The sequence below is a fragment of the Setaria italica genome, chromosome VII (genome assembly GCF_000263155.2).
Source record: "Setaria italica strain Yugu1 chromosome VII, Setaria_italica_v2.0, whole genome shotgun sequence".
Classification (NCBI taxonomy): Eukaryota; Viridiplantae; Streptophyta; class Magnoliopsida; order Poales; family Poaceae; genus Setaria; species Setaria italica.
The window spans coordinates 30,804,873-30,813,418 of NC_028456.1; the positions used below are offsets into that span (position 1 = coordinate 30,804,873).

An 8,546-nucleotide genomic window follows, 5' to 3' on the forward strand; every position below is an offset into this window, starting at 1 on the left:
TTTGAACTCCGAAAAACTCCTCTAATACGTCAAATACTCGAATTATTGGATGAAAAATACTACATATATACTTGTAGTTGTAGTCTCCACAAAAGCAAGTCGATCCATGCTAGAGTTTCATACAAACTAGTGTTGCTATACTGATGATAGGATAAACCTAGCAAATATTTTGTGATAATTAAGAACTCACTATTGTTTCAGGATTCCTGTAAGTACCGGACTGCTCACTGCAGCCTTGCCCCTACTTCCCTTCTGTTACTGTGGCTGACTAGACTATATGTGGCTAGAGCTTTATTGGCAACATCAAATCTATGTGTGTGGATGAGTGTTAAAATGGAGTAGCGTTGTATCTTTAACTGAACTGTTCTTTTCTTGGAAGAAAATGAACCGAGTTTTCACTTGTCAGAGTTTAGCTCTGTTTTCACTTGCATGAAGCCTGAAAGGTACTAACATGCGGTTTGACGCTTTAAGCTAGTGAAATGGTAAACCCATAATGCAAGCATGCAAGGACAGTTCAACTCCACCTAGTCTTGAAGGAGACAAGTAAATTCAGTGCCTTTTTCTTAGTTCTAAGACGGCGTGATCAACATCAACACCTATAGAAGATATGTCTATTGAAAAGGAAAATTCTTTTGAGACCATCTTTTGAAAAATAATTTCTGATGAGATGGTGCACTAACAAATGGATTAGAAAGTTGCGAGCAATACACTTAACATCTCAGTCTAATCTTCGGATTGAGCCATTGAGGTTGACTAGCATGTCTGTTCTGTATGCACTCAGGCAGGGACCGGGAGTATTTCAAGTTCTGCCGTATCGTCTTGATGTAACATTCTTGAAATAATAAAGCTTCCCGTTTCCAAAAAAACACTTAACATCTCAGTGTTTGCATAGCAGACGAGCAGAGCATTAAAAAACACGTCTAAAATAAGCTCCGAACCTGCAAAGGAACCAGTGATTTTAGCAGCTAGCTACAAGGTGTTCATAGTATCACAGAACCAAAGTTTGGACTGCTATTTTTAAAATGGAAATATATTTTTCTGAATGAAAAAAAGCAGATACTTCAAATATAAAGACTGAAGACTTGAATGTGGTTTCTGAAACTTCAGTGGAAGTGTCTTTGCCTGAGTTGGGCTGGCAATTTTGAAAAGTAATCTCTCAAGATTAGAGGGATGAATTCTGCTGTAACAGGTTAAGGTCAATTGAAATAACCTTTTGACTTCTTGAAACGAGAAGATTATGAAGAGACATATTTCTGATTTGACACATTTAGGCTGGGTTAGATCATTCCAAAAGTTCTGTACCTCAAGTTTGTGGGCACTTCCTGGTAGCACCGTAGCAGGCTAAGATTAAAAGAATTGTGAGCCCTACGAAGCTCACTTCTCTATAGTAAGATACACTGGCGTAAAAAGGATGATGATTGCTTGCAAATGCAGAGAGAACATGGAATTTTCCACCGGCTTTCTTGTGATAAAGGCTTCCAATTCAGACTCATTGACTGACAGACGAAGCCAAGAAGCAGGAAATTCTTACTGGGAAAGCAAATGCAGAGCAGTGACTAGTTAGTGATACACGTACACACATGACCTGGTAGCGTCTTCTATCTGACAAGCGGAAACTAGTGAAGTTTACAATCAGGATAATATTTTTATTAACACAAATCACCGATGGAAAATACAATATATTCAATAGAACACTTTTTGTGTACAAACATGAATGGCTAGTGTAATTGTACAATAGTACAGAACAAAGAAGTTTACACATTTAAGGAACAATGAAACTCATGTTATTCAGAGATCTTTCCATGACAGACACCTAACGCGCCACTAGAGTTGTGATACTCATGTTATTCAGAGATCTTTCCATGTATTCATTTGATCTATCAGTACCGCCATTCCTGATTGTAAAATACAGAGGTTCCTTTGGGGCAGGAAGTTGGGTTGTTTCATTCTCCAGCATGAACACAATGGATGACATGAGTGGCCTCGTATTTGGATGGTCTTGGACGCACAAATGACCTAAGTGAATACACCGTATAACTTCCTGACGTGAACAACTCTCTGAAATCGACGAGTCCACGAATTCCCTTCCATTTCCATCTCTCCATAAGCTCCATGCCTGAACCAATAAAATTAGATTCTGATCAAGTCACCAAAACTATGAGCAATGAGGTTCCTCATACTTACATAAGCAATGAGGTTCCTCATACTTACATAAGCAATGAGGTTTGGAAAGTTCATTATGAGGTGGGGTGAGCTGATCTTTAAGCCGCTTACAATCTCCAGTAGTAGAACACCAAAACTATAGGTGTCAGACTTGACAGAGAATGAGCCTTCCTATGGTGTGCTGCCGGCGCCAAAGCTCTATCGACGCTTGTCGTGCCGTCGTCAGAAGGATAGTTGCTGCTACGATAGTCTTTACTCAATGCTTCCTACCCTCCTAACTAGTGGTTGCTCTGTTGATTTTCAAATGTAACTCTAACATTTCATCTCTCTGTGTGCGTAACGTTTCTAAATATTTTTTTCCTTCTTAATACAAAGATACGCAGCTCTCCTGCGTATTCACGAAAAAAAATGAGCCTTCCATAGCATATTCAAGAGCCATGTAACCGCTGTTTGAAAAATTTGAGAAATAGATGGGATGTACAGTTTGAATTAGTTCAACTAAAGATATTTACCAGCTTGAACCTATAGCTTTGGTGCTCACCAGTAGAACACTAAAGTTATAGATGTCAGACTTGATAGAAAAGGAACCTTCTATTGCACTTTCAGGAGACATGTAACCACTATTTGAGCCATTTCAGAAAATAATGGGTTGCACAGCACCACGTTAATCATCAGCTGTGGATGAATTACTTACTATGTTCCAATAACTCGTGTTGTGTTTGCTTGTTGTTCGCTTCCATAAAAAATCCTGGCCATACCAAAATCTGATATCTTGGAACACATGTCTGTGTCCAACAAGATATTGCTTGCTTTGAGATCTCTATGAATTATTGTTAGTCTTGAATCTTGGTGGAGATAAAGAAGCCCTCTTGCCACCCCTTTAATTATTTTGAACCGGGTTGGCCAATCAAACGAAGATTTTCTTGTGGCATCTTCGAAGTTTTCTGTGAAGAAGGACACTGTCAGCCTCCATGAATATATTTGAGTATTTGACATAAATTGTTTTGCAGTATGCGAACAGAAGTGAGAACATACCCAAAAGGAAAGCATCCAAGCTTTTGTTAGATAAAAATTCATAGATAAGTAACTTCTCATCTTCATGAACTAAGAAACCAAGAAGTCTAACTAAGTTTCTGTGCTGCAGTTTGGCAATCAGAATTACTTCATTTCTAAACTCCTGAATCCCTTGCACAGAACCATTTACTAAGCCTTTTGACAGCAACTTCCTTGCCACCTTCCCACATTCCCTACAGGAGTGCAACATTGTGTGATTGAAACACACAAAACAAAAAAAATATTCTTCTACTGAACCACAAGGAACTTTTCATTACCTTATAAACTTTTCCAAAACCACCTTTCCCGAGCATTTTATAATCAGAGAAATTGTTTGTTGCAGTGATGATGTCTTCAAAGCTAACCGATGGAAATTCTAGATTTTCGTTCCCAAGTTCGTTGGAAGGGTTCAAGCACAGTAGATTCTTCTGAACTTTCCTGCTTTGGTGTTTCACTAGCAGGAAGGAATACCACATATTAATATTATCTCTTACAAGTACCTAATCAACTCTATACTGTGAAAAGTAAAGCAATATCCTACCTCTTGCCTTCAATACAAGCCATATGCATGTGATTAGTAGAAGAAAAGTAGCCATAACCGGGACTACAATCTTTAGTACAGTGCCCTCCTTCTTGCTTACTGCACAAATATAATCCACAACGAGAATAATATCGTCTCAATCTATTACCACACATTTCAAGTGTCTTATTTACCACGAAAAACATTTCATTTTGACACCATCTAACATTACTGTCAACATTATACATATTGTTGCAATTACTTCATGTTCATGATCATTCGAGATTACTTGAAAATATGGTGGTTCTGAAAACAATAATCAAGATGGCAACATGAGCATTTAAACCTTTACTAGATTCATAATTGGCAAAGCCATTAAGCTCTGATGACCTGAATGACGAATGGCATGGTTCTGAAGAAGTATAAATACAGAATCAGAGAACATGAAAGCTTTCGCATGGATGATGGGCAGAACTCAGCTGGTGATGCTGAGCAGGACTGCAATAAGGTTGATCATAAATGCAATAACAAAAGTAAAAACTGTGGCTAGTTTGGTTAACGTTTTTAAAGCCTATGACTTGCACAAATTGTCACCACCGCAAGGGAGCACAATAGACACCCTGATAATTTGGCCCAATTGAGGTCAGTTGAGGCAGCATCAATAGGCAGAAAATACCACTACACCATGATTTAATTGTACCAGCATACTTAGTAAATTGTCTGTGAATATGTAAATATGTGCACGAGATAAGGTAAATACCTGGTGACCTGGGAACTCGGAGATACAGGTTCTCACCAAAAGTGCTACCAAACTTCTGTACATCGACAAGCTCCCCCATCCAAACCAAGCACCTTGTCTGGTCCAGCGTCGCACCCCATCCAAACCAAGCACCTTGTCTGGTCCAGCGTCGCATCAACATTTTTCAGGCTAGCATAAGCACACGCTGAGCACGAGCAGTTGTGACTGCACTCTGCAGTGCATTGGTCGAAGCTTCTGTTCTGGATGTACAAGAACTTGTCAGGAGTCTTCATGGTGGGCAAAGTCAAGAAACTATCTCCGCCGCCACATTTGAGCTCCTCCTTTCTCCGACATCCTTGGGAAAAACTAAGACCATTGGGCTCGTACCCATCGAGGCACTTGCATGTCGGAACATACTCAGTCCTATCACAGTAGCCAAATGGGCACAAAAGGCATACTGGTCACATGTTGAACTGGGGAATTTTTCGAAGACTGTCCATGAGGACATGCTGCTGTTCCATCTTCGAAAAGTTAACATGCCCGTGTAATCCAGAGTTATGCGTATGCTCGGTGAGCCGTCAGAGACAGTTACTTTGATGTAGTACCCATCCCCTGTGTACTCTATTGTTTGGAACATCCTGAAGCTGGAGTTGCCCTGGAATGTGCCCAATACCATTTCACCAACCCATGCGGCTCTTCGCCAGTATGGCCTTATCCCATTCCAAATGACAATCTGGAGATCTGAGATCAAGTCGCCACCCATTGAGAAGATGCTGCTGGATGGGTCATTAGGCCCCTTCCAGGCAATAAAACGCTAGCTCAATGAGAAACTTACATTGGGAACCATGGTGTCGGTAGGGTAATAGAAGCTCTCCCATATGCCAGTGCCATTTGGTGACCGGACAACCAAGTTCCCGGAGTCGAGCAGGACTGCAGCAGTTTCACCGCCTCCTGCAGTGATGTTGTTTGTCGTCGTCCAGATAGTACGGCCTGTGGAGTCTAACAATACAAGGTCAGAACTGTTGGTAAAAATTAGCTTCCCAGGCACGTTGGTGGTGATTGGGTTGTCACGGTTGGCGATCCACACGTATGTGCGCTCGGGGATGTTGTTGTACCATATGCCGACATATGAGCTTGAACTGGAGTTTTTCAGGGAGAAGAAGCCAATAGCAAAGACGCCACTGTCTGAGATGAGCACGTTGCCAGGCAAGAGCGGCTTTGCATGTGTTAACCTGTCATCGGATTGGCATAAGCAAACCATGAACAGGAAGGTGAAGACAGGGAAGTAAGCCATCCCCATTAGGCCTTGCTTGGCAAGTTGGTATACACGGTTATGGAGAACGCAGCAAGGAGATAGCATAGCTAATACTGTCCCCTTAGATCGTTCAATTCAAAGGAGTAGAAAATGTGACAAGTGTGACTTTTCTGTCCCTCCAACTCAAATGCCGTTCTTGTCACTTGTCTTTTACATGGGATAGGAGGAATGATCCAGCTTAGTGGACAAAATATCAGAGTATAAGGATAGCGCCATCAGTTGTCATATGCTGAAGCTCAGATTCTAGGTGCATCACTTTGAGGATGAAGCAGTAAGTTTCAAACGCTAATTCTAGAGACATGATAAGGGAAATAGCTATCAAGTTGGAGAAAATGGGACAAGTGCCCAGACTTTTCTCTTTTTTGAAAGTTACCCAGACTTTTCTGTGCCTCCAATTCAAATGCTGTTCTTGTCACTTGTCACTTGTCAAATTTACATAGGATACGAGGAATAATCCAGCTTAGTGGACAAAATTCCAGAGTCCCTATAGGATACTAGGATAGCGCCATCAGTTGGTTGGTGAAGCTCAGATTCCAGGCGCATCACTCGAGAATGAGCTATAAGCTTCAAATGCTAATTCTAAAGACATAGGATAACGGCAATAACCCTCAAGTTGGAGGTTCGATAGCCGGAAATTGATGCTTAGTTGCTTACACTCGGCACCTCGCCGGAAATGCATAGGCCAAAGCCCAAAGCTGTGAACTAGCAGAAACACCAGTGGGATATTCAGCGTCAAGACAATGAAATGCAGTATGCAGACCAAGAACAGCACTGAGGTACGGGCGATCATGCGAGTGCCACATCAATCAATGATACTTGTAACTAGCTGGGAATGCATAGAAATCGAATGCATAGGAACTCCGGATTCGCACGGCGGCACGACAAGGCGAATTGACACCGAACTGCAACAAGTCAGATTCCAGGTTTTCACGGAAAAGGGAGATGCCAAGAAACTGGTTACCGTCAGGCGCGGATTCGCTCCTGCGCGCCAGAACAGCGGCACCAAACCACGGTCGCCCGGCGCGCCGCGACGCCACTGGCCACCGCCCGGCCCCGACGACGATTGAAGATGGCAATGGCGGAGGGAGGCGGATGCGGTAGGGGAGACTCGAGGGAAAGGAGGGGTAGAGATCGGAACGCGACGGCGAGGCGGCGCGGCAGTCGCCGGAGCCGCGCGGGGAGGGGAGCCCGTCAGCAGTCATGGCAGATGGACCGTTTCTGAAAATATTAGGGGATTTTGTATAAATAACCGGATCGCGATTATTGATCGCGATCCGATATAGGAGATTTTTAGTAAATATTTGGATCGCGATCCGATATAGTTTTTTTAAAATATTTGGATCGTGATTATTGATCGCGATCCGAGTTTTTTTCGTAAATAATTGGGTCGCGATCCGTTCCAGGCGGCTTTCGGCAAAAACGTTGAATGCCGCCGGCGATGGCCGTCTCCGAGTGCCCATCTCATCTCAGGTGCTCGGGTCACCTCCGCCGACGCCCCGCCAGCTAGGCTCCACCCTCAAACCATCCGCCGCACACTCGAACGAGGAGACGGCGGCCATGGAGGTGGAGGCATGGACTTCCACGCCGCGAGCTCCGGTCCAGGCGGCGCTGCGCGGCTCCGATCCGTCCACGACGCGGGAGCAGCATGGCGGCGGCCTCCGCGGGCGCCATCCCGGCCACGCCCAGCGCCGCCGCCGCGCCGCTGGCTCTCCGCTGTCGAGCCCGTTGGGCCTTGAAGGAAGTGGTATGCCTGGGCGGCGTCCGCACCGCTGCCGGTTGCGGAGGCGACGACCCGTCTGCTGAGGCGATGGGGGCGAAGCGGCGGAGGTTCGGGGCTGGGGCGGAGGAGTCGCAGCCGCGCCGCCGCCTGTGGAAGGAACTCAGGAAGAGAGTCAAGAGTCGTGGCCCTCCATACCGTCACGCCTCCACGGGCGCTTGCCGACGATCTCCCCACCGGTGATTCGACGCCGTGCTCGCCATCCTGAGGCAAGTTACTGCTACTAACTCTGAAACATTGTAAGCTTTTGCAGTGAAACATTGTAGTGTCAACAATGCTGAATACAACTCTGAACATTGTAGTCAACAATGCTGAAGATAACTCTGAACATGTTGCGGTGGGCTTTGTCTGAACTTTGGGTTTAATTCATCTACTCTAAGAGATAACCAAACAAAGTGGAAGACTCGTGCCACTATGACATATTGACAATGTATGCAGCTTAACTAGCGTTAATTGAGAAAAAATATGCTGACTTAGAGCAATCTAGGATTAGAAAAACTATTAAGAGGAATTTGGTACATTTCAGCAACTGAAGAATTGTAAGAAAAAACCGACCTCATGTATCATTTGCAGTTATTTCTTTTTCGCATACACTCAACTCGAATCTCTAGTGTTTTCGATGTAATAAGCTCACAGATAGACATGTAACCGCTGTGCAAATGATCTCACTGATAAGGTCTACACAGTTTAAAAGACTGCAGGCAGATATGAAGAATCAGGAGTTACGTACTATGTCCCAACAACCCGGTTTGTATTAGCTTGAAGCTGATTTGCACAGAATATCCTGGTGCACAAGGACTAGTCAGGTCTTCATGCTAGTTGCTAGGCAAATACTCCTAGGTCAAGGTTCAACAAACTATCTCTGTCAACACATTGCCGATCCTCCCTACTCCGATCTTCTGGAGGAATTACGACCATTGGGCTCAAATCCATCCAGATGGGGTTGCATACCGGAACGGTCGCAGGCCCGACTAGACAG

The 8,546-nt window shown here is 44.0% G+C and overlaps 1 pseudogene; it reads right to left on the reverse strand.

Moving 5' to 3' along the window:
• Positions 1–1,813: 1,813 nt before the first annotated feature.
• LOC101785328 lies at positions 1,814–5,775 on the reverse strand (annotated as a pseudogene).
• Between the last annotated feature and the right edge of the window lie 2,771 nt (positions 5,776–8,546).